A 27,458-nucleotide genomic window follows, 5' to 3' on the forward strand; every position below is an offset into this window, starting at 1 on the left:
ATGATGACTTTATATTTTATTCTAACCAAATAAATTATTTGCTGTAAATATCTCATATTTATTTTTAAATCATTAGCATATTTGTGTTTTCATCGTTCAACCACAAAAGGTTTACAATTACGCAATTTTATGAAATTCTTAGCAGCAATACAAAAATGTCTTTCACCCAAGCACTTAACTTATACATATGTAGAAATGAAGTTCGTTGTGGCAGTCTTTTGTTGTGCTTGGTTATAAGGTAAGTAATGAGAAAACCCACCACATTGCTAGTGATTTACAAAATACAACATAACTAAGGCGGCAGTATAGTCTAAATAATGACGTCACATATGTAAACAAATCGCAACCGTTGCCGGTAAAATGAAGTGAACGAAAATAAAACAAAATGTAAACAAAAAGCGAAGTAGAAGTGGAAACAACTAGCAGTAGCGAAGCAATAATCAAAACAAAATAATATAGTAACGAAGCCACGTGAGTTTCGAAAGCAACAGCAAGTACAAGCAATAATGAGTAGCATGAGTACACCAATATGAGGAATCAGTATTTAAGGTAAAGAGAATGAGAATGGTGGTTGAGGGTAAGCAAAAATATTAATAGAGCCAGTACACTTATTCCAGTTGTCAATTTGACACTGGAAATTTTTTGTTTGGTTACTTATGAGAGCGGTAAGCTAGGGAGAGAGAGGAGTAGGAAAAAAATAATAATATAAATGCACAAAAACTGAGTTCTGAAAGCTTCCAACTCACACAGTCACGCTGCTTCTCTCAACTTGTTAGCGCTGCATGCTGATGCAAACGGCCACTATCGTTGCTGCTGCGATTGCGCTATTGCATTCGTGCATTTATACCAGTTGCTTCTTTTGACCAAACTAAAAATTGCAGATTAACATCTAATGCAGCAAATTCATGGTGAATTTGTAAAAACTATTCCCAGCATAAAGTGGCTAACACAGTTGTAAGTTTGTATTCTAATACACATTGCTAATAGTTTAGCCATGACCATGACTAAGTCATCAATTTGACCAGTTTATATTAGTCGCATACTGCGAAAATACACTTCAGTCTCACGCCAGACTTTGAGTGTGTTACAAGTGATTGGTTGGTGTTACTCGTAACTAGCGTACCGCGATCGTGTGTGTAAAATTCTTCTGCTACTATTGCTTACTTATACCCATAAAAAGGCTATTGATAAGTAACGATACGAATTGGCAGTGCAGTTTCAAAATATTTTTTTTTTTGTGACCCACAAGTTGGGGTGGGATGTTTAAAGCGCCTATAGCCGCGGCTAGCTAGTGTTATCTCTTTCGCGCATATACACACACAAACTTATGCAAAGCTTGTGTGTTGGAAATCGCCTATTAAGCGCTGACATAATCGGTTGGTCGCCCGACCGTTGAGCTCTTGTTTAGTTAGACGTTCGGTTATACATATGTGACGTTCATTTGAATTGGCTTTCCTTTTTCATCGCCGTAAGGTTAGTGCGAATTCGCGTAACTTGCATAATCACTACAACAACAGTATAAACGACGGTATATTTACGCGCAGACGTTGGCCGTAAAGGATTTTTTAACAATATCGCCTCTATGAGAGCTTCAAGTGCAGACGTCAGAGCAAAGTTTCGTGTTACGAGTTGTGATTAATGGTGAGTTTTGACTTCTAAACTGTATGCAAAAAAGTGTTTGTTTGATGAGAAAAGGAATGTGGAAGTTAATGCTTGTATGCCTCTTTTATATGAGTGTAATGATGTGATTTTATATTGCAAGTGCTTATTTTTATGAAAAAGTAATACCATTAAATAAATAGGAAATACAAAAAACGGTGGAGGTGTGAAAAAAAAATATTTTTTAGTTATTTATTTTTAATTTTTACTTTTGAACATTTGATTTCAATTTTTAATTTTTATTTACAATTTAGAGTTTTAAATTAAAATTTTTTATTTTTTATTTTAAATTTCAATTTTTAATTTTTTATTTAAATTCTAAGTTTTTCTTTTTCTTCAAATTTTTAATTTTGAGGATTAAGTTTTAATTTTTATTTTTGGTTTTTAAACTTTAATTTTTGACTTTTAGTCTGCAGGTCTAATTTTAAATCTTGAAATTTAAATTATTGTTTAATTTTTAACTGTGAGCTTTTGATTTTCTATTTTAAATATTCAAATTTTAAGGTTTAAGCTTTTAAAAATACATTTTTTAATATTAGCTCTCAATTTAAATTTGGAATTTTTTATTACATTTTCATTTATCAGTTTTAATTTTTATATTTTAAGTTTTAAAATGTTAAAATTTTAAATTCTGAATTTTATGTTTTTACTTATTTTTCAACCCAGCTTGATTAACATATGCACATACAAATGACACGCTGAATTTTAAATCTGAGGTCGGTTTGCGTCAAATACCCCCAAAGTTTGAAAACTGTCAAAAATGTCTAAAAATAAATTTTTGCACAAGTTTGGGAAAATTCGCGAGCTAAGTGAACCTCGAGCTCGGACTTAGCACGTCGAAATACGTGTTAAGAGGTCAGCTTTATCAACGTACATACAGATGTTGTTGAGAAAATATGAAAATCGCAGAGTATTTCCAAAGAATTACCCATGGATTGCATTTTGATGTCTTAACCAGCATCTCGCCACACGCCAAAAGCTTGTCAAAGATTTCGCATAAGACCAAGCAAAAGATAAGGTAGGACGAGCATTTTGCTAAGCTAACTCGAGCATTTATGCAGAAGCACTGCTGGTTAACGGAAATACAGCCGTCTACAGCCTTACAGCTAGGACCGATATGAGTTGAATCTTAATTATAAGCAGTCGCAATGTAGGTAAGCTCTACCAGCACAAGGTCAATGGCACCAAAGTCGAACTCAAGTTTTTCTTAGTCACATGGCGTCGTGATATCATTAAATACACCAAATCCCTATTCGCGGCAAATTTCCTTTGTATTATGCTAGATTGATCGAGCAACTTCCACTCAAGACTTACACTAGACTCTTTATAGAAACTTATTTCAGTCCCTTTTCTACCCATACGTAAAACAATCAACCAGTCCACTTCCAAGATGATTCCCTTACCCTAGTTTTCTATAAATCCCAATGAGTTAGGCTGGTACGCCTGTCGTAAGAGGCGACTCAAATACCCAACGATTCAAAGGGCAATTTATAGCTTCTCCAGCCAAATTTGTAGCTTTACCTGCCCGTGGAACTTTGTACCTTAATGGTGCTTGTTACCGAAACGTATCGGATCAATGTATATACGGCAAAACATCACCAACATCAATAAACCTCCCCAAAATCTTCGGAGAGTGTCTTTATCGCTACAAAAACAAGAACAACTGAAGTGAAGCTTTTATAGGGTGCTTTTATCGGCAGTAATACTGTTATGTCTTTAATGAAAACAATGAGTGTACGACTGCTACAATTCTCAAAGGGAAAAAATCAAACCCATGCCACAAAGCCTGATAAAGGACCTGGCCTTGGTAAGGTTGCCCAACAATATTTAGCGAATATATGTTCAGCACCACATTCCATGCCAAGGTGAATGTCATTATTACCAGTCGGCGCTTAAATGTTTCTTAATTCTCGCCATATCTAGTGGCCTCCTTTTCTCATAAAACCAACCTTTGTAACCACTGCAGTGTTACATACACATGTGGAAGCTTTCTTGCCCTCTTCTACACAACGTGATCCACAACAATTTCCTGGCTAAAATAATCCGCTTATTTTTAACCTTTTTTTTATTTATTTATAAGAGAAACCTAGCGGTACTTTGGGAATCGGGGGAATCCCGCAAGTGAATCAGTAATTTTTTGACAGGGTTTACAGCCATACATCGTATCTATGGCCCCGAAAAACATCACGTGGGATGTATAAAAAATTAAATTTTGACCATGGTTGCCATGTTAACTTTATTGATTACTACACCATACCCACTGGTTTCGATATCCATCAGAAACTCGTTTATTAACGCAATGCAAATTACGAAGATAGAACTTCCTCTGTGATGTCTTTCTGCTTACCACTCTCCCAATTGTGGCCCTTTTCCAGTCAACTGCAATAGGCATAAATGTTTGCTAATGAGCTCAGCCAGAGGTCCCATGATTTTTGCGCCAATCGAGGTCAGACTTCGATATTTTCCACTTTAGTATTCAAAAAGGCACTTTTAGACAATTTTTTTATTAAAGGTACTTGTTTGTTTGCATTAAAATTGAGTTGAGAGCTGTTGAAGTGGACCTGCGCCTCAAAAACGCATTCTGTGGTGGCGCACCTATTACAGCACCAAACACATTTTTCAATTATGCATAATTTTGGCCGACACTTAAAAACTTATATCACCAACCACGACGCCAACTCCGTAATTGATAAAAAAAAAAAGCACAAGTAGAAATTTCTTTTCACAAAAGGAGCCGCGCTGAAAATACCTGCTACTTAGCCAGCACACGCATGGATCGCAGCGGCCAGAGTTTTTTTCCTATGTTGATCTAAGATTTTTTTTTTAATTTTGCATGGAAGCGCACCCCCATTAAATGTCTATATATAGCACTAATCTTGTGCCACAAGTGACTATTACAAAGAACCGGATATTGAATATTCCCAATGAAGGAAGAAGAGTAACTATGGCGTGCAATTTGCAGCAACACGGAAGGTTAAAGTCAGCCTAGACTATCATAGCCTTTTTGCATTGGAATCGAGCGCACGCCAATTGCTGATAGTGTCGATATAAAATTATTGTGAACTTGATTGTGCGCGTAGTTGCGTTAATGCATATCCCATTATCTGCACATATTTTTGTTTTTGTTTAAAAGCGAAAAAAAATAAATAAATAAAAAAAAAATTATAATAACGGCAGCGAACAAATTAAAGAAGAATATCGAGTTTGTGGTTTAAATTCAAAAATTATTTTTTAACCCAATCAGCTCGTGATGATGTAGACAATCTCAGCGCAATTTTTTTTTTGCGGCCGCATTGCTTTTGTTGCGGCTGTGGCGGGTGTGAAGGTTGCTGTGGTCGCTCATGTCCGTATTCTTTATGTTATATCTTTATAGTTTTTATTGTTGTTATTGGCTTAGCAAATGATGCGTATGCTGCTGATAACGTCGAGTTGATCTGCTAGACCACAAAGTTGTGAGTCCCTTCACTTTTTCATAATAGCTTTAGGGGTTTATTTGCGTAAAAATTATGTTTGCCTATGCTGTTCATTTACACTAATTTGTTGGTTGCACCGTAAAGGTGGCAACTGTTATATGCTGGCATATGAAGATATTAAAGATAGGAAATTTATGTTTTTTGTAGTTTGAAACTTAAAACCCATTAGAATATAACAACTGGGAGAAAAAGAATGCGACATGTCTTTAATATTTTTTATGTGAGCTTAATTTTGTAAAGCTAAAATTGAAAGACTCGACGTAGCAAATAAGCGCATAGGGTAAACAAAAACCGTACATTTTTCTGTTTTCGTGTTCTATTAAACATATTCTTAATGTACTCAATTTATGAATAATTGCCAAAGACTTCCAGCATGATTCCAAAATCCCTACGTTTGATGGTACCGTATGAGGATCAAACTCTCAGATAATGTTCAACTGTCTCATACGCTTCAAGACAACTATTATAATTGTAATAAGTTGACTGCAGTTAAACTTGTTCCACTTTCTGTTCTTATTCCTTTTCTTTTTCCTATGCCTGTTCTGTTCCCGGTCCTGTTCCTTTTCCTGTACCTTTTTCTGTTCATTTTCCTGTTCCACTTTCTGCTCAATTTCCTCTTCTAGTTCTCGTTTTAAATTCTATTATTTTTCCTGTTCGTCTTTTTCTCCCTATTCCTATACCTAATCATTTTCTTTTCCCACTCGCAGTTCTTCTGACTTTTCCTCTCCCTGTTCCTTTCCTTTTTTTTATTCTGTTCACTTTCTTGTTCCTGTACTTATTCTTGTTCCTCTTTTTATTTTTGGTTATGTTCCTGTTCTTTATTCTGGTTCTTTTCCGGTTCCTTTGTTATTTCTAATTTCTGTTTCAGTTCCTGTACCTAATCTTGTTCCTAGGTCTGTTTCTTATCTTTTATACGATATTGTTCCCGCGTATTCCTATATTCCTGTTCCCTTTTCTTTCCTGTTCCAGTTCCCCTTCGTCTTCTTTCTCCTGCCGATGTCCCTGTAACTAATCCCGTGCTGGGTTCTATTATGTTCCTATTTCTGTTTCTGGTCCAGTTAAATTTTCCCATTTTATTCTCGTTTCTGTACGTATTCCTGTTCTGGGTTCTATTCTGTTCCTATTTCTCTTTCTGTTCCATCACCTTTTTCTGTTTCTGATCCCATTTTCTCATTTTGTTCTCGTTCCTGTTCCATATCGTGCACCGCCTACCAAACTGCGGGTCCTGAGTTCAACTCGCAAGAAAAGTAACACCAACAAGTTTTTTCAATTAGAAAATATTACCTAACCGGTGTCGCCCCTTGAAAGTGACTTGATAAACTATACGAATATGTTTCTGCCACATAAAACTTCTCAGTGATAGTTCATAGTTATAAGAGAGGCTCCGCTTTAATCTTCTTCGTCTCACTTTCGTGTGGCCCGATTCTTAGGGTATAGTAGGCATTTTATATAAGTGCCATTTTGCAATACGGCACCTGTTTTAATATTTTCATATTACATCCACATTGTGCCATATACTTAAGTTTATGGCCCATTTTGCAGTTTATCAGTACTGAGTGCTATCTAAGGCTTTTAGGGCAGCTATGCTGTCACTGCAGTAATTCGAGTACCTCTGCGGACAGACTGAAGAATATTATATAAATTAAAGGAGCATTTTGTTATCTTTTTCTTCGGTGAACACAACATGACATGATTTAAATCCGCTTCGGAGCATTTAGCAAGGATTCCGCAATAAACATAAGAGGTCGAGCTCTGTTCATCTAGGAATCCAACACTAAACAATCTCTTTCATAAGGGTAATGTTTGTAGGGAATGTTGTTGCATTTCAACACATGGGTGGCTATATCGCAGCCTCGCACAATACTTATTTCTCGCCAACATTCCTTTTTATACCGCAGGTTGCCCTCAGGATCTCACTTCCTTGCGGTTTGTTTAACTGACTTTTCGAGCGAATGAACATTATTGAAAAAATGAAGATTTAAACAAAATATTCTTTTCTTACTTAATTTCCACCTTCCTTTAAAATATTACCGAATTATCTATTTGAATTCCATTTTGTTTTTGTTTTCAGCACCGTTAATGGAAATGCAAAAACCCAAAAATATTTATCAAAAACGGTAATGAGATCCAAACTGTGCTATTTTCATTAATTTGAAATACATTACAACAAAGTGTAAAGGAATCTTTAACATGCAATAAATGGTGCCCTCTAAAAAATATTTTTAAAAATTAGTAAATAAGTAAAATATAATAACCTCTTAAGAACAACTGAGGTGAGAAAGCTATAGATGCGAAAAATATTTACAAAGAATACAAAACGACGATAAAACAAAAACTGGCAAGCCAACACGTTTCTTCTTGGAGACATGATCAAAGGAAAAATTAAGGTAAACTATTGATTTGAAAAAAAACAAGTATTAAATATATAGTTAAGTTGGAATCGCATTTAACCTAATGTTAACCTTTTGCAAAACAGTTATTTAATTTTGTTGGTATCTTTTGAAAAAAGAACTTCATTCAAGCAAAAGGTACCTACCACTCCTTTTGGACTGTTTATAAAATTTGTTTTATTTAAAATAGTCTAAGTTGTTTATAAAACTGTTGCAGCTACACTCATTAATTTTTTATGTAAGTCACAGTCAAGAAAATAATAAGTGATTACGACATTTTATTAATTAGAACTATTTTAATCTTAGAAATAAAAAACTTCAATCAATTATGCAATCATCCCCACTAATCCCGGAGTGGGCCGATTTTTTTTTATATTTTTTTTTTTTATTTAATTGAAAACAAGATTTTCAAAAATAAAAATTTTTTTTTATCAATTTTATTTATATAACAAAAAAATGTAAGAAAATGATTTTTAAGTATTCTTTTCTTTATATATTATGGTAATCTACAATTAAAATAGCCAGGATTAATGACTGACACAGTAAATATGTAAGTTTTCTAAAAATAATGTAACAAATTATGAATTTATTTTCTGGCGTTTAAATATTTTACAAATTCTTTGTTCTTCTGAATTTGAAAAGTTTTTAACATACAAACAACCATTTTTGTCAGGACTTATGCAATGTAATTGTTGAGTTCCTGTAATCGATTTTGTTTTCAAAAGTCTTTCATTCAAATCATTTTCTGCTGTATTATAATTATCATCTGGGGAAAACTTGAATGTAATGTTTGGCAAGTTGTCCGGATCCGAAGTCCATTTAAAAAGTCCTTCAGGTGTCGTTATTTGATTATCAACCGCGAGTTGGAGACTTGCCCTTGCTGCATATCGTTTGGTTATGCCACCAATACCATCACACGGACTTTTGCTATGAGCAGTCGCAAAAAAGTGCCATTCGACAGGAATGTCAAAATCATCTTCATGATAATATAAATTTACAAAGTTTTTGAAGTTTTTATATTGTTGAGGATCTCCATCAGAAAAATAATAAATCTTGTCACAACGTTCAGAAACACTCTTCACATAATCAGTAATTATTTTAATAAAAACATGAACAGCAATGGCATCATGATTATTACAATCTGAAATAATTGCTAAGCTTTTGTGTTCAAGTTTGCCATTTACTTTATAATAAATTACTACCGGAAAAATTGTTGCCTGGTTATTGTTCCATTGAAAACCAGATGCCGCATTTTGCACTACGAATGCGTAATTTTCTGCTAAATCACAAATAATAATAAATTCATTTGGTTGTAATGTTTCTTTCAACGCTTTTAAAAATTTAGCTTGTTCTTTGGCGATGAATGCGTGAGGTAGAAGAGTATTTAATTCACCACAAAAATCTTCAACAAATTCTTCTTTAGGGTTAATAGAAGTTTCTAAACTGCTTCTCGGCTTTGATATCCAATACTTATAGGTAATATTCTCAATTTCGTGGTTCTCAAAACATGTCAGTAAAATATTAATCAATTCATCTACCCCCGGACAGTTATTATATCTACCCAAATAACATTGAAACGATGGAGTTTCACATATAATCATGCTCAAGCAATCGTTATAGTGTTGAACGGGCTTTTCTGCATTTCTCGTTAAAGAATTAATATTTGCATCTGAAATGATTAAGTTAAATGAAAATATACGCATTTATAATTATTAATAAATTTGATATTTACCAAGCATCATCAATTTAACGTTTTGATGGACCGTACATACACAGATGGTGTGTGTTCCACTTGCCCTTGCTAACACACAATGTTTAGGTCGCAAAGAAGCAAATTTCGAAAATCCAATTTTCTCTGCAGCGTTTACTTCCCGAAAACTTTGATATAATTCTTTTAAGTTAGACAGGACAAGTCTTTTCTGGACGTGCACTCGATTACCATCGTCACTTCGAACTGAAACAAAGTCTTTCATACCTGGCATCAGAGCACTGTACTCATCATCGTTATAAAAATTTTGAACTTTCAATTTTACTTCATCTTCAATTTTCCTCCCTATAAAAAAGATGTAATTGAATTTTCAATTGTATTTCAAATATTAATTTTACGTTATATATGTATACCTAATTTCGATTCAGGTGTTGAAAGTATACCTTTTTCTTCAACCAACATTTTCGCTAGCCTTGTCATATGTCTTGATGAATTCATAGTTTCACAAATACGCCTTTCAGTCCATTTTTCTGGTAATAATGTTAAGATTTGTATTTTCAAAGACTTTTCCGTTTCTTTATCGTTGAATTTGTCACACAGCATTTTAATTAAAGCACGAAAATGTTCACCATCATCATCGATCGAGTCTTAATCAGTAGAAGAGAGTAAATCCCTTTTCAAATTCTCAGATATTTTATTTATTTTTTTGTACAAAAATTTATTGTATTTTGACCTTCTTGACGGAATTGGTGATTGATTCAACAGTTGTAAAGCACGGTTTATTACAGGTAATTGAGTTGCAGCGCTAACTTGGGATGCCGAGGTTGATTGTAAATCATCTGTGTTACTGTCACTATCAATCTGATAATTGTTTTCATAACTGTTACTTACGGGTTGCTTAACTATTTTCGAAGCTTCTTTACGACAAGAACTGCATAATAAATAATAATCACCCAATCCTAACACTACTTTCATAGCGTCAGTCGCTGGACGCAAACCAATTTTTTTATAATGAGACTCCAACTCACAAGGATTGCAACATCGATCGAATTGTTTATTTGATGCCATGATATTTCGATGAAATTATTTTAATAAACGTAGATAAGTATTGAATACGAATGTATGTTGTATACCGGGCTAATGCAGTTGCTGGACAGCGAAAGCGTAATTAATCTTAGATTACCATAATATATAAGAAAAGAATACTTAAAAATCATTTTCTTACATTTTTTTGTTATATAAATAAAATTGATAAAAATAAAATGTTTATTTTTGAAAAAATTTTTTTCAATTAAATAAAAAAGATATATAAAAAAATCGGTCCACTCCTGGACTAGTGAGGATGATTGAAGAATTTATTGAAGTTTTTTATGAGAAAAACAAAAAAAAATGGCGAAATTCCAAAAATCTCGAAAAACTGAAAAATTGGTCGAAATGGGATGGAATACCACATATATAACGTGAAGGTTCAAAGGGATTAGAAAAATCCTGCGAAATATAAACCTGTCGTAAGAGGTGACTAAAATAAATAGACCTGGCGGTTCGATTGGTAATCAAAATAGGTATTGAGGTTATCGGGGTAGTACTACAACGTCTTGGTAGTGCCGCACATCAGTCTAGCAGAGGACTGCCCATATCCGTAAAATATCTAAGCATTCCCGAAGTCTTTCTGCGGCTGAAATGGCAACAACATAATTGAAAGATTTCGCTCATTTCAGTTTTAAAATATCTAAAAGGATAAAAAATTTATGCATGTCGGAACAATTTTCCTTCAGCTTTCAGAAAATTTAGTTGGGAATAAAACAAATATTGGCGCTGTGCTATCTTACTCGTTCGAAATGTCATTAAATATGGCTGAACTCCGATAGAAAAACAAACTGAGTTTTAATAGAATTTTACATCAATAAATTACAATATGTGTTTGGATGTGCATAACACAAGTTTAGATATTTGAGAGTGGTAAAGGGAAAGTGCACCTTCTAGTTCAGATGTACCGCCAAAAAATTTAAAAAAATGTCCATTCCCATTCAATGTTTGGACAAACTCCTAAAAGAAACTCAGTTTCCTCGTTGAGATACTGGCTATGGAAAAAGTGGCGATGGTTACTGGGACATGTTTCTGAATTTCACTTCTTCAAAAGCTGGCGTTTTGGAAGCTGAGTTCTAAGCACGAAATCGCCAACATTCATACTTTATACTGGTGCCAAAGATGATGTTTTCATCCACTTAGCCATATAAATTCCCAGCTGCACGCCTTGTCAATTTTCTCTATCTCTCTTTCATAATTTGGTATATACATATGTGTAATATATTTTTATACTCAGTTGAGCAGGGCTCACAGAGTATATTAACTTTGATTGGATAACGGTTGGTTGTACAGGTATAAAGGAATCGAGATAGATATAGACTTCCATATATCAAAATCATCAGTATCGAAAAAAAATTCGATTGAGCCATGTCCGTCCGTCCGTCCGTCCGTTAACACGATAACTTGAGTAAATTTTGAGGTATCTTGATGAAATTTAGTATGTAGTTTCCAGGGCACTCATCTCAGATCGCTATTTAAAATGAACGATATCGGACTATAACCACGGCCACTTTTTCGATATCGAAAATTTCGAAAAATCGAAAAAGTGCGATAATTCATTACCAAATACGGATAAAGCGATGAAATTTGGTAGGTGAGTTGAACTTATGACCCACAATAGTAAACTAGTAAAATTTTGGACAATGGGCGTGGCACCGCCCACTTTTAAAAGTAGTAATTTAGAAGTTTTGCAAGCTGTAATTTGGCAGTCGTTGAAGATATCACGATGAAATTTGGCAGGAACGTTACCCTTATTACTCTATGAATGCTTAATAAAAATTAGCAAAATCGGAGAACGACCACGCCCACTTTTTAAACAAAAATTTTTTTAAAGACAAATTTTTAAAGAAAAGTTAATATCTTTACAGTATATAAGTAAATTATGTCAACATTCAACTCCAGTAATGATATGCTGCAACAAAATACAAAAATAAAAGAAATTTTCAACATGGGCGTGGCTCCGAACTTTTTCATTTAATTTGTCTAGGATACTTTTAATGCCATATGTCGAACAAAACATTTCCAATCCTTGTGAAATTTGGTAGAGGCTTAGATTCTAGGACGATAACTGTTTCCTGTGAAAAAGGGCAAAATCGGTTGAAGCCATGCCCAGTTTTTATACACAGTCGACCGTCTGTCCTTCCGCTAGGCCGTTAACACGATAACTTGAGCAAAAATCGATATATCTTTACTAAACTCAGTTCACGTACTTATCTGAACTCACTTTGTATTGGTATAAAAAATGACCGGAATCCGACTATGACCACGCCCACTTTTTTGATATCGAAAATTACGAAAAATGAAAAAAAATGCCATAGTTATATACCAAATACGAAAAAAGGGATGAAACATGGTAATTGTATTGGTTTATTGACGCAAAACATAACTTTAGAAAAAAACTTTGTAAAATGGGTGTGATACCTACCATATTAAGTAGAAGAAAATGAAAAAGTTTTGCAGGGCGAAATCAAAAGCCCTTGGAATATTGGAAGGAATACTGTTCGTGGTATTACATATATATATAAATTAGCGGTACCCGACAGATGATGTTCTGGGTCACCCTGGTCCACATTTTGGTCGATCTCTCGAAAACGCTTTCACATATACAACTAAGGGACACTCCCTTTTAAAACCCTCACTAATACCTTTAATTTGACACCCATATCGTACAAACAAATTCTAGAGTCAGCCATGGTCCACCTTTATGGCGATATCCCTAAATGGCGTCCATCTATAGACCTATGGCCCACTCTTAAAACACTCTCTAATACCTTCCATTTGATACACATGTCATACAAACACATTCCAGGGTTACCTTAGGTTCTTTTTAATACATGGTGATTTTCCCTTATTTTGTCTCCACAGCTCTCAATTGAGTATGTAATGTTCGGTTACACCCGAACTTAGCCTTCCTTACTTGTTTTAATACAAATTGTGTGAAATATTTACACACGCGCTTCAACAGATCTTATTTATATTTACTTTCAAACATATAATAAGGTATATTCCCATATAAACAGAAAAATAGGAGTCCAATTTAAAAAAAAAAAGAAGGAAAGTTTAGATTCGGGCGAAACCATACATTATATACCCAGCTGTGTGATCTCAAATATGCACATATATAAAGAATGTCTGGAACAATGATTGATAATCTGCCACCAAATGTTATTGGAATTGGTCGAATTTTGTTCGGCGAATGGCACTCAAAAGCCACGCAGGTTTAGGTTTCTTTTAATTTATTTAATAATTTGGGAAAAATTTAAACAATGTAACATCAGGACGGACAAGGCGACAGCTGTTTCGATTATACATTCTAAATCTCTTCAAAGCCTTTTCTCCCGGGAGTGGGAGTCGAACCCGCACTCCTACGATAGTTGAAATGATTACAAACGCATTCAGCTACGTCATGCCTTAGTTGTTGTAAAGTTTTTCCCAATTGCCTTCTTTTGCATATTTTAATCTTTTACACATTGCATACTTCGTATGCAATTATGTGTTAAAGCTATGCTTGTTGGTACGGCAGTTTTCAAAGAAACTTTTGGTATTGTTGCTGTTTTCGTTCTATTTATAGAACTACAACGAATTAACCAATTTTGTCTGTTTGTATGATTTAATAATCGGGGATTTCTTTTGTTTAATTTTAGTGCTTTGCCTTGTCATATCACTGATGGTAATAATGGTGCGTACTATAAATATATCTTGAGACTGTTTTACACATTTTAAAGCACGTACAAACGAAAGGACATATGGAAGGCTGGGTGTAAAAAATGAACATGGTTTTCAACTAATTTGGCCCATTTTTATCAAAAACATTTATGGTCATAAAAACAATACACTTAGAGAAATTCCTCAAAATTTGTAAATTTTTTTTAACGTATGCAAAAGGTAGATAGAAATACTAGCCAAAAAAATGTGGAATGCATCGCACAGTTTAAAAAAAAATTTTATTTTTATTCTATAAGGAACACGACACAAATTGGAAGAGAAACCCCGCCTAAAATCTCATCGGAGAGTATCGCGCCTTCCATTTATTTATTTTACATCCTTAACGTATTTTGGTCAGCAGCTAGAAAAAAATTGTCTTCCCTTAAATTTGAACGTTGCCGCGGTCTTTTTCAAAAGTTTTAGCAAATTCCCATTTATGGTAAGGGCAAAATTATCACATTTTTCCAATTTTCGATACTGAAAGAGTGGTCGTAACAACTAACACAAAAGACTTAAGACACAAACTCGGTTGAAATGGAAAACAACAATTTAAAAGTAATAAATTAAAAAAAAAATATGTATATACAAAATTTGAATAAGTAAAAGAGTAATCCAAATTCCCATTTATGGTAAGGGCATAATTATCGCATTTTTCCAATTTTCGTTACTGAAAGAGTGGTCATGACAACTAGAACTAGAAGATTTAAGACAGAAACTCGATTGAAATGAAAAACAACAGTTTAGATGTAATAAATTAAAAAAAAAGGATGTTTATAGCAAATTTGAATTCGTAAAAGAGTAATCCAAAAATTTGAACAAACAGAAAAATACTGTTTACCTGCTACTGTCAATTGTCATAGCAAATGTTTCAAATGCCATATCACAATTTCTGCACACTTTGCTGGCTCAAAGTAGCAGACAATTTTAGTAGAAAATTCTCCGCTACTCGTATAATTTTTAATATTTGTATGAAAAGTGGGCTTTGAAAATTGTGAGTAGTCATGAGTCAGAGTAAGGGCATAAAAATGAGAAATAAAATCACCATAATTGTCTGCATTTCTTAAAATTGAAAAACAAAGTATACACAACTTTTTAAAATGACAATTTTATAACAAATTTTTAAATTGTATGGCTTATGATAAAAACTTATTTGATCTTTGGCGAATTAGGAAATAAGCTTATAGCACTAAATTTTAACACAAATTTTTTTTATTTAACAAAATAACCAACATTCGATTATCACCTATCACCTATTCTAGATAAACAACAACGTTTCCGTTCAAAAAATCTACAAATATCAAAAACTTATTTAATTTAATTTATTTTCGTTATTTTTTCAATTAAAAATAGCATGTTATTTAAATGTTTTACACAAACACATACACACATATGCCTTTTGTTCAGCTTGATAAAACACCTTGATGGTCACTCAGCATTACGGTTATGCTTGATTGGAGTTAAACGGAGAACCAGAAATACATATTTCAAACTACATAACAACTCAATATAAAATAAACATACTAGCCTACAAGCTAACTTTAGTGATGGGTAGCTATGATGTTTGAGGTATGCGAAAAATTTTTGAAATACTGCGCATCTATGAGTAAGTACGTATTTAGCTACAAGCTTCTAATTACAATGCCAACTGACCGACGGATTGTGGCTTCCTACTAATTTAAAAAGTCCAATAATGTAAATCGAAGGTTTATAACAAATTAGTTAAAAATTGATTACAAAGTAATATTTTTTGTTTAGAAAAATTTGTTTTGCAATATTAACTTGAAGAACGAAATAATGCAAAATGGTTAAAGATATAATGAGGTTTAAAATTATTGAGCATTAATTCTAATGACTGAAAGAAATATTACAAACAAAGTTGGGTAAGGTTAAACTGGACAGGTCGTTAATAGACTGAATGAGTCTATAGCGTTGCCAAAAGTGTGCTTAATGAGGGACGAGAAAATTCAAATCAAAAACCAGGGCCTTTGTTATAAAATAACTCGTGTCATTCCTAATAGTTAAAGTTTAGGCCTGGAGAGCGCAGGACAAGGCATAAAAAGAACTAAAGAAAACTTGATCTAAGGATATGCTTCCACTGAACGATGACTATGCAAAATAGTTGCTGTCAAAAAGGAGGATCACAAAAGAAGCCACCGTACATATGGCGGCTGAGCAGTGATCAAATATGGAATTAATTTTCAGCGATCCACCAGTTCTTTTAGATATTGGCTCATCAGTGAATGGTCTGTTTTCACGGTATAGCAGTTCCATGATAAAATTGTCAGTTCTCCAACAATCACCTTACATCTTCCACTCCAGCATTCTAACCATTTTTAAAACTTGTGTGCCTACGACTGCACCCGATTTTAGCTTCAATGTAGTTAAAAAAGAATTAAGAAGATGGACTCAACTCTGCAATTTAAAACTATCACTCCGTACTGCTATGGTCAGTGACTTTAACACCATCGCATAGATTGAACATGCTTACGTGATATCATAGACCACAGTACATATAATACCCAGTGAGAGTTCTTATGCCATTTCTTTGTCTTTTATCTAGTGTTTTCTAAACTGCTTTGTTTCTCAGTTAGTTAGCGTTTGCCTAGAATATGCCTTTGTAAGTCCACAGAAGTGCTGCGAACCATAAAATGTTGCTACAGCACCAACTTGGCTATGTAGGTCTGCCTGTTTATTACGTTCATATCCTTGATACCTGGAAATCCATTCTAAAAAACTTTCTTGTTTGGCGCTCAGGTCACTTAGGAATCAATTGCGTTCGTCCAATAACTCAGAAGTAATTGTGTAAGACAGCCTGCCGATCTGGCCTAATGAGGATACTCCTTAAGAATAAGACTCATCGGTTTTTTTCTACCGCAAACTTCTATTGTTTGGATTTCTGCCGGTAAAATAGTGAGGTAGCATATCACTGATATCAATGTTTTGAAGTTCGACTAATGGACTACAGCGCCCGTCTATCCGCTCAAAAATTTTGATCCATCCGTTAGCCAGATCTCTAAATTATTTGCGTTATTAATTAAAATGACCATAAGTAATTCAATAGAACCCAAATAACAACCGTTTTATTGACTCTCATTGGTCTCTTAAAACACATAAAAAAAATTCTGTTTTTGACTGAATAAAAACAATTCCTTGCGTATATTTCAGCACTTTAAAAGCCGATCACCCATCAAATCACTTAAGAAGCATAAACCATTTCTCATTTGAATATTGCCAATCATAATTTAATTAGTATGCCAAATAGCGTTTGAAGTTCACACCTCAGGCTGTTAATGAAGACGAGATTGACTTATTAAGACACCAATGCATTTAAAATAATACTAAACCTTAACAAAATGTATATATACTTGTATACACACACATATAGATATTTACTTTAAACCACAATTAACCTTCCTTTTCAATAAATTCTTCAATGCAAACATAAATTTATATTTTAATCATAATAATTTATCGCAAATAAATCAATTCAGCTACCGAAGTAAACAATTAGAGAAACAAAGAATCATATTTACATACATAAAAACATGCAAATAACACAAAAATAATTGTAAAAAATAAAATAAACAATAATTTATTGTCAGCGCTCTGCTTGGTACCAACATTTTCTTTAAATACATGCACGCTTGATTTTTATTCTTTTTTTTTTTCGTATAACAATAAAAGTTTTTAAAGTGCCAGTTTAAATGATGATATCATCATCTTACCGATCATCATCACTGACTCGTTAAGTACCAACATTTTAGATGATTGCCGTCATCAGCGGTGCTAGCTAGAAGATAATAAATACCCTGCACAAAATAGGTTGAGTCCAGGATGAGTTGGAAAAGAATATGCGACTATAACCAGTTTTGATCTTTTTATGTTGGTTGGTTTGATTAATTTTGTTAGAGCACATTTTATGGAGAGACCAATTGTAGCAGCTTACGCCTGGGAAGTGTAGGAGAGACCCTCTTTGTACCACTGCGGTTAATGTGGGATATATCCTGTTCGTATCCCTGCGCGTGTTATCGGACAAGTCTTTTTTCGCCAACGAGTACTGTCTGACAAGTCCAGTTCTTAACCAGCACTGTCGAAATAGTCCTCCTTCTAACCATACGAGAACTCCTAACCATCTTATAATTAAACACAGCGTGCTTTGCACACAGAGTATATTAACTTTGATGGGATAACGGTTGGTTGTACAGGTATAAAGGAATCGAGATAGATATAGGCTTCCATATATCAAAATCATCAGTATCGAAAACAAATTTGATTGAGCCATGTCCGTCCGTCCGCCCGTCTGCCCGTTAACACGATAGCTTGAGTAAATATTGAGATATCTTCACCAAATTTTACACACGAGCTTATCTGTACTCAGAATAGATTGGTATTGAAAATGAGCGAAATCGGATGATAACCACGCCCACTTTTTGTATATATAACATTTTGGAAAACACAAAAAACCTCATAATTTAGTAAATAATACACCTAGAATTTTTAAAATGGGCGTGGTACCACCCACTTGTGATAAAACCAATTTTACAAATATTATTTATCATAAATCAAAATTTGTTAAACCTATCGTAACAAAATTCGTCAGAGAGGTTGCCTTTACTATGGGGCATGTTTTGAAGAAAAATTAACGAAATCAGTTAAGGACCACGCCCACTTTTATTTAAAAGGTTTTTAAAAGGGTCGTGTATGAATAAAATAAGCTATATATTTGTAAAAAAAGAGCTTTATATCAATGGTATTTCATTTTCCAAGTGGATTTATAACAGTAAATAGGGAAAACTTAAAATTTTAAAAAATGGGCGTGGCGCCGCCTCTTTTATGACTAAGCAATTTTCTATGTTTCGGGAGCCATAACTGGAAGAAAAATTAACGGATCGTAATAAAATTGTGTACACATATTTTCGTTATAGCAGAAAATATTTCTAGTAAAAATGGACTGGATCGGTTAAATACCACGGCAACTTAGATATAAAACAAGTTTAAAAGGGTCGTAGATGAAAATAATAAACTATAACTTAGCAAAAAATAGTTTTGAATCAATGATATTTCACTTATCAAGTTTTACTGTAAGAGGAAATGGGGAGACATTTTTTTTTAAACGGGCGGTGTCACGTGTTATGTAGAAAAGTAATTTATCTGAAATGAAATATACAATTTCAGCTCACGCTGAGTATATAATGTTCGGTTACACCCGAACTAAAACACCATTACTTGTTTTTTTTTTTTTAACTCGAATAAAATATTTATACTTTTTTTTTTTTTGGTATTGTAGAATGATTAAAATAAAAAAAACGGAAGAAATGGCACAAGTATTTTAAGCTCGGTTTAGGGCTCGGCACTATTCTAAAATAATTTCCTTCAATTCCATTCAAATTTATTTTACCCGTTGCGCTGTTGTTTTTATAATTCTTCCTTAAAACTGGCTACAGAAATTCCTGCCTTATCCTATTTGTACTCAAAAGGGACTAGAGGAATTCATATAAAACCCCACTTCCGACAAAAGAGATCAATCACATATGACTTTTCAGGGATTAATCGCACGATTTTTTGCAGGGTATAGAGTTGATGTTAAGGTATTTACGAAAGTTTTTTTTATAAGAACTAGTTATGAATGAAAACAAGCTTCCAAACTAGTTTTTATATTTATTTAGTCAAATAGTTAAGCCAAATGTAAGCAAACCTCTTTGGTTAATGTCGCTGAAGCAATTTTTCTAAAACCGCCGGTGATATCCCAGGGCTTGTCCTTTTTAAAAAATATAAGAAATCATGATATGAATACCGAATAAGACTATAAATTAAATTATGTTTAAGTTCTAATTGTCTGTAAAATGTTGATAAGATTTCTAAGCCTCAAATCACATTAAAAATATTTTTTTCCAATTACTATCAGATCACTATAATCACTTCAGGTTGGGCCTTTGTTAATCTGAATAAACATGTATTGAATGTATATTTGTAAAACTAACAGCCTGAGGCACTGCAAGGATAAGGGTTTAGTTAATTCTTCGAGTACCCATTCTATGGTACACATAATACATTAAGCAAAAATTGGACATAGAGGCTTGACAACGTCCTAAAGCTTTATATTCTAAGCAGGCCTAACTTTTTTGGTGGCCACCGTTGTGTGATCGTAACGTGCTCCGCCTACCACACCGTATGCCCTGGGTTCGCACCCCGGGCAAAGCAATAATCAAAATTTAATAAATAAGGTTTTTAAATTAGAAGAAAATGTTTCTAAGGGGGTCGCCCCTCGGCAGTGTTTGGCAAGCGCTCTGGGTGTATTTCTGCAATGAAAAGCTCTCAGTGAAAACTCATCTGCCTTGCAATGCCGTTCGGAGTCGGCATAAAACATCTAGGTCCCGTCCGGCCAATGTGTAGAGAAAATCAATTGGAGCACGACGCAAATCGGAAGAGAAGCTCGACCTTAGATCTCTTCGGAGGTTATCGCGCCTTACATTTATTTAGGCCTAGCTTTTTTTTCAAATCAAAAGTCTAATAACATAGTAATTTTTTTATAAGGCATAACTTATGACTAATAAATCACATGGTGTCGAAGCCAACTCATTTCTATGAACTTGAGGTTACGTTGTTTTGAACTGACAGGTCAATAAAGATTTTCCATATACTGAATGTGTACACAGCTTTACCATAGTTTGAAAACTAAGCGGATAGAATTCAATAAGGAACCAGGAGTTATATTACAAAATTACTCGATCCTTGCCAAAAACTAGCAGTTTTCTACGACCTAGCTTAATAGCTACCTCCAGTACTGGCGACTCTGCCTTCCTTAATAACTGAAGCCTTGACTTCACGAGCACATGACACAAACACAGCATGCGGGCAACGGTTTCTTATTGCAGAACGCGCTTCCTACGTCTGCATGCATAACAAATTTGACACTTTTAGAGATATGACCAACTTTGTTAATTTGATATCATAGGATTTAAACATGACCTTAGACATTTGTGTGCCCAACGTTTCTTTCCACGTCTTCGTGGCTTGATATGCAACTTCTGTCCCCTTTTCGTTTATCCCAAGCCGATAGGAACTTAGCTGCACCATCCTTTGCCAACTCATCGGCCTTTTCGTTACCTTCTTTCCATTTATGAATGGGAACCCAGTATGGTTATAAGGTTTTGCCTAGGCGAATTGTCTGCATTGCACTCGGGACACTTCTTGATGAAGAACTGTGTGAGGTTATTGCCTTGATCACCGCCAAACTATCAAATTATATATTGATCCGACAAAAGATTAGGCACGATTCCACCAGAGTTTTTCTGATTCCTCCACAGCTTCAATTTCCACCTGAAAGAGAATGCGGTCATAGAAGTAATATTCCTTTGTATCTGTGATATGCAGAAAATTGTATGAATTCGAAAGCCAAGTTTTTCCTTGCCGCTTATCATCCAACTTCCACTCACATCTCTTAGGCACCCCAATAAAGCACGATCGCTCAAAAAGACTTCATCAACCCCTGGCGTTTGGTTCGTCTGGGAATCTTAAAATAGATTTTTGGGAGTCGTGACTCGTCAAGACTAAGCTGAAGGTATATGCCCGTAGAGAACACTCTAGCTCTTTTCCCGGAATGCCGTGACGCTAAGGACAAGCGTAAGGTCACAAGTCGTTTCTCCGATCAGTCAAAATAGTGGCTGCAGCGAATCTTTGAGAAGAAGTGACATATCTAGCTTTGATAGCTAGTATCATTTCCGATGATAACTAATATCCCTACCGGCTTTTATTAATTAATATTAATGTTTTAACTTAGTGTTCGGAAAAGAGCTTAATGGAACTTCGAATAATTTATATAAATAAAAATCAATTCGACAACTCAATTCCGAAAAATGAGACGGTTATTTGTATGTACATACTACGTACCCTCGCCCGCTTCGCTAGGCGACAAGTTCAATGATTTGCTGAAAGAGAATAAAATTAATACGAAACAAAGCAAATTCTTTGATACAATTTCATTCGACCTTTATTGTAACACTTTTTGGTAGACAACGTTTTTGGTTTTTTCATCTTTCGCGTAAATGAATAATGATGATGGTTTGCCTACTCTTGAGCAAGCTACATGCAATTGTCCATGAGAAAAAATTGGGTTTCTAAATTAATACCGCACATTTGTAGAGACTGTCCTTGCGCCTTATTAATTTTCATAGCGAATGCAAGGCGAATAGGAACTGCAAACGTTTGCAATCGAATGGTAAATCCGTCGGAATCAGGGGAATTCTGGGTATCAAAACGTCTTCGCCTTTGTACTTTCCTTTCAAAATTGTTGCTTCGAAAATGTTATCCATTAGTTACTTCACAGCGAGTCTGGTACCGTTGCAAAGTCGTGGCACATTAATGTGGCGCAGCATAATAATCGGTGCTCCAATTTTTAATCGCAAATTATGAGGTCGTAGGCCTGGCAAATCGAGTGAGTTTAAGAATTCAGTTGGATAATTTGCGACATCATCTTGATCAGTAATAGTGTCCATTGACTTATGTGCAATTATGGCACCAGGTATTTGATACAGAATAGCTGCATTTATATCATTGACGTCCTTATTTTCCCAGCTGAAATTGCTCTTTCGCTGAGCCAATCATAGTTTTTGTAATGTGGAACTATGTTTGGTAATACACTCTGTATCAATGCCTCTTTAGACTGTGCAAAAGTGCAGAAATTGTTAGGCAATGTAATAATTCCTGTTGGATCGAAAGATATTTGGCCATTTCCGATTTTCAGTAATTGCTGTGAAAATTCAGCTGTTGACGGATCGTTTTGTAGTTGAACTCGTACGTTTTTAGTAAGTGTAAGCGTGTTTACATGTCTCCAAAAATACGATGATTTTAAACATGCATTGATTTCATCTGCAGAAGTGGATTTTGGATCACAGGTAATGTTTGCCTGAAATCTCCAGCCACTAAAATCATGGCACCTCCAAATACTGTTTGGCTTTCTCGTAGATCTTTTAAATTTCTTTCAGGGGATTCCAATGATTTCTTGTTTTCGAAATATTACATGTTGGTGTAAGCATATTCAAAGGCAACTTTAATACAGAATGTGCTGTCCGATCAGTAATGCAGCCGCAATTCCGGAAGAAGCGAGTGCTAATGAAACGGTATTATCTGATCGAATTGTTGCTAATATTAATGAAATCAAAGAGATCTTGCCTGTTCCCCATTAGCATCCAAGAAAAATAATCCACCAGTTCCATGGCTAACATTATTCATCATTGTATAATAAACATGTTGCTCTTGGTCATTCAATTTCGTTAAATTTTATGTTACAAATGCGTTTAGTTCATTACAATCATAATGGTATTCACGCTCCAGTTCTCGATTGAACATATCATGCATTGGACGATTTGCTGCTGACATGCCCAATTGTACTAACGATTTGCTTGACATCGACAAACAATTGTCGTCAATCCTTATCAATGTTTCATTGTAAATTTCCCATGTGAATTCAAACTCATAATTTACAGTGTTTCGACACATTTCGTATAAAATATCATCTGCAATATAATCTTTAAAATTATTCCATAATTCCAATGGATTAGATGCGGAGCATGTTGCAATTATTATCGAAAATAATGTTCGTATTTGATGTGGACTGGCTATTATAGCTGAAACGGCAAGCGTATCTTCCCAATGCTTATCATCCTCCACAAAATTTAATTGTGGAAATTCTTTGCGAAATGTAGCGCACAATTCACCATTAATTGTTCTTAAAGCTTGGAATGATGTTAGGCCACGAACATTAATTAACAACAATCATTAACAGCTTCCATTTGATACCCATAATTTTAAAACACATCCTAAGGTTATTCTGATCCACGTTTTGGCCAATATCTCGAGACCCTAGTCACCCAGATTTATGGAAATTACCCTCTGCTAAACAACTCATCAACCACTTTCATTTGATATCCATATTGTACAAACACATTCTAGGGGTACCTGGGTCCACACTTTGGCCTATATCTCGAGACCCTAGTCACCGAGGGATACCAAAAGTACACCATATTAAAGTACTCATCAGAAGCTACCACTTGATACCCATATTATATAAACACATAGTGTGGTTATCCGGGTCCACGTTTTGACCTATATCTCAAGACCCTAGAAATTCTTTAAAATTTTTTTTCGCTAAAAACCTTCCCCTATTTGATTCCTATAATATGAAAAAAGAACGAATAAAATTGGGCTCGCATCGGCCCCAAAACATGGACAGGAACGAACATCATTTCATTTTTAAATATATCTTATATATAAAATTCTCCTGTCACGGTTTTAGAGGCTTAACTCCGTCGAAACGGCTGAACCGATTCTCATGAAAGTTTGTGAGCATATTGGGTAGGTCTGATAATCGGCCAACGTCTACCTTTTTTTCGCTACGTGCCTATGGTCTTTATATCAAAACGTGGACCCGTGTACCCCTAGAATCTGTTTATACAATATGGATATCAAATGAAAGCTGTTGATGAGTGCTATAGTGCAGGATAATTTCCATACAACTGTATGGTCTCGAATATAGGCCAAAACGTGGACCCGGGTACCCCTAGAATGTGTTAATACAATATGGATAACAAATGAAAGCTGTTGATGAGTGATTTAGTACAGGATAATTTTCATACAACTGGGAGGAAAGGGTCTCGAGATATAGCCCAAAACGTGCACCCGGGTACCTCTAGGATGTGCTTATACAAAATGGATATCAAAAGAAAGATAATGATGAGCGATTTAGTAGAGGATAATTTTCATACCCCTGGGTGACTAGGGTCTGAAGATATGGGCCAAACGTGGGCCCGTGAACGCCTAGACAATGTTTTTACATTGCGGGTATCAAATTGAGGCTGTTGATGAGTGCTTTAGTACAGGGTAGTTTTCATACCTATTGGTGACTAGGGTCTCGAGATATAGGCCAAAATGTTGTTCAGGGTTACACTAGGATGTGTTTTTACATTATGGATATCAAATTGAAGCTGTTGATGTTTGCTTTAGTACAGAGTAAGCTTTATGTCACTGGGTGACTAGGGTCTCGAGATGTAGGCCAAAACGTGGACCCTGATACACCTAGAATGTGTTTTTACATTATGGATATCAAATTGAAGCTGTTGATGTTTGCTTTAGTACAGAGTAAGCTTTATGTGGCTGGGTGACTAGGGTCTCGAGATGTAGGCCAAAACGTGGACCCTGATACACCTAGAATGTGTTTTTACATTATGGGTATCAAATTGAAGCTGTTGATGTTTGCTTTAGTACAGAGTAAGTTTTACACCGCTGAATGACTAGGGTCTCGAGATATAGGCCAAAACATGGACCCGGATACCCCTAGAATGTGTGTGTATTATGGATATCAAATGAAAGCTGTTGCTGAGACCTCCAAAGTTCATTGTGATATTCGATTTAGTCGCATCAACCTGGCAAAACTGATAAATATGCATGCGAAGCCGAAATAAAGACAAGAATTAATAATACCCAGATACCTATTTACATATGTACGTCCTATTCGATTTGCCTGAAATTTCGTATATAAATTTGCCTATATTAGTATTTACGATGGTTTTTTCCAGGAAGTATACCAGAGACGGGCTGGAACTGTGATTAGGACTAGGACTGGGACTGAGATGGGACTGGAGTAAAATACATACCACCCTCTGGGACTGGCAATAAGATATGAAGAAGAAGATGAAGATGAAGCGAAAAAGACGGAGGGAGGAGCGAATAAAAGATTAAGAAAAAGTGAAGAGGGGGAGGGCAGAGTTAGACGGAAAAAGCTTATTAAAATGTATGCAGATAGGCCAAATTTAGGGGAGAAAAACGTCTGCCGGGTCTGCTAGTAGATACATAAAATTCAATTAAGTTTTATTAATTTAATACTGACAAGAAATTCCAAATTTATTATTTACATTTGCTGAAGTCCTTTTGAGGCAGTAAAAATATTGTTTTGCTAAATATAAAGTAATCCAGTGGCTGCAAAAGGAGCTTCCAGAAGTAAGCGCCGCCGAAACAACGTAGTAAGTAAGGAGCGGAACTGCACAACATGAGCTCATAAAATCTGTCAACAGCAAGTAAAATTATTCAACGGTAGCAATGCACGATTTATAGCTTATACCACAAGAAGGCAATTCGAAAGTGTGTTGAAGCAAAAAATTTATTGATGTTATTAAATTTAATTATAGCATAATTTTGAGCTTTAATTGTTCAAAAGAAAAACCTTAAACCATAACTGACTGATTTATAGTGGAATGTGATAATTAAATTAAGAGTGAAATACATAACCAAGAAGACAAGACAAAGCAGTTGGCATTTAAAAGGTAAAAAGTAACCTTTTCTACCTTTTTTGACCTTCCAAAAAATTTGCTTCTTGTGAAAATAATATTTTATTTGATTGAAGAACTTTAGTGAGAGAAGAATTGCACATAAAAAAACAAAAATAAAATAAATGTAAGGCGCGATAACCTCCGAAGAGATCTAAGGCCGAGCTCTCTTCCAATTTGCGTCGTGCTCCTCTTTATTTTCCCTACAAATTGGCCGGACGGGAACTACATGTTTTATGCCGACTCCGAATGGCATCTGCAAGGAGCGCTTACCAAAAACTGCCGAGGGGCGACACGGCTTAGAAAAATTTGCTTCTAATTGAAAGACCTTATTTCTAAAATTTTGATGTTGCTTTGCCCGGGGTGCGAACCCAGGGCATACGGTGTGGTAGGCGGAGCACGCTACCATCACACCACGGTGGCCGCCAATATTTTGCATATAATATGATGCATTATCTCACCGATCTCCTATTCTAACATATGTACAATAGAATGCAGCTTCTGGGTTCATGATACCTACAATATTAGCATCTCGCTAGGGCGTTATCTCTCACATGAAGGAGCCACCTAACAAAATCAGATGACATATGTTAAGAGATCAACATCTTTGCAGATGCAAATAAACTATGGCAAGCTGAAAAGATGTTGTTCAATCTGACCAATAAATAAAATAAATGTAATGCGCGATAGCGTTCGAAGAGATCTTTGGCGGAGCTTTTCTTCCAATTTACGTCGTGATACTTTTTTTATTTTTAATTAATAAGAATCATTTCAACTAATGCAAGTTGAACCTCGTTATCGAAGTAAGATTTATTTTATAATAGCAACGTACCTCCCTTTTGCATACACAGCAAAATTTACATTTTATAATGGCACAATTCACAGTATAAGGTAAACCAGTGAGTTTAGCTTTTTTATACTCAGTTGAGCAGAGCTCACAGAGTATATTAAGTTTGATTGGATAACGGTTGGTTGTACATATATAAAGGAATCGAGATAGACATAGACTTCCATATATCAAAATAATCAGGATCGAAAAAAAATTTGATTGAGCCATGTCCGTCCGTCCGTCCGTCCGTCCGTTAACACGATAACTTGAGTAAATTTTGAGGTATCT

The 27,458-nt window shown here is 34.8% G+C and overlaps 1 long non-coding RNA gene across 1 annotated transcript in view; it reads left to right on the top strand.

Moving 5' to 3' along the window:
- The first annotated feature begins 1,113 nt into the window (after nt 1-1,113).
- LOC137241089 (uncharacterized) overlaps nt 1,114-27,458 on the top strand; it is a 70,722-nt gene continuing 44,377 nt past the window's right edge. The window contains exons 1-2 of the long non-coding RNA XR_010949906.1: nt 1,114-1,641; nt 7,204-7,519. This is a non-coding gene — a long non-coding RNA (uncharacterized lncRNA). The remainder of the gene's footprint in view (nt 1,642-7,203; nt 7,520-27,458) is intronic.

Source organism: Eurosta solidaginis, chromosome 2 (assembly GCF_040869045.1).
Source record: "Eurosta solidaginis isolate ZX-2024a chromosome 2, ASM4086904v1, whole genome shotgun sequence".
In the NCBI taxonomy this organism is placed as follows: Eukaryota; Metazoa; Arthropoda; class Insecta; order Diptera; family Tephritidae; genus Eurosta; species Eurosta solidaginis.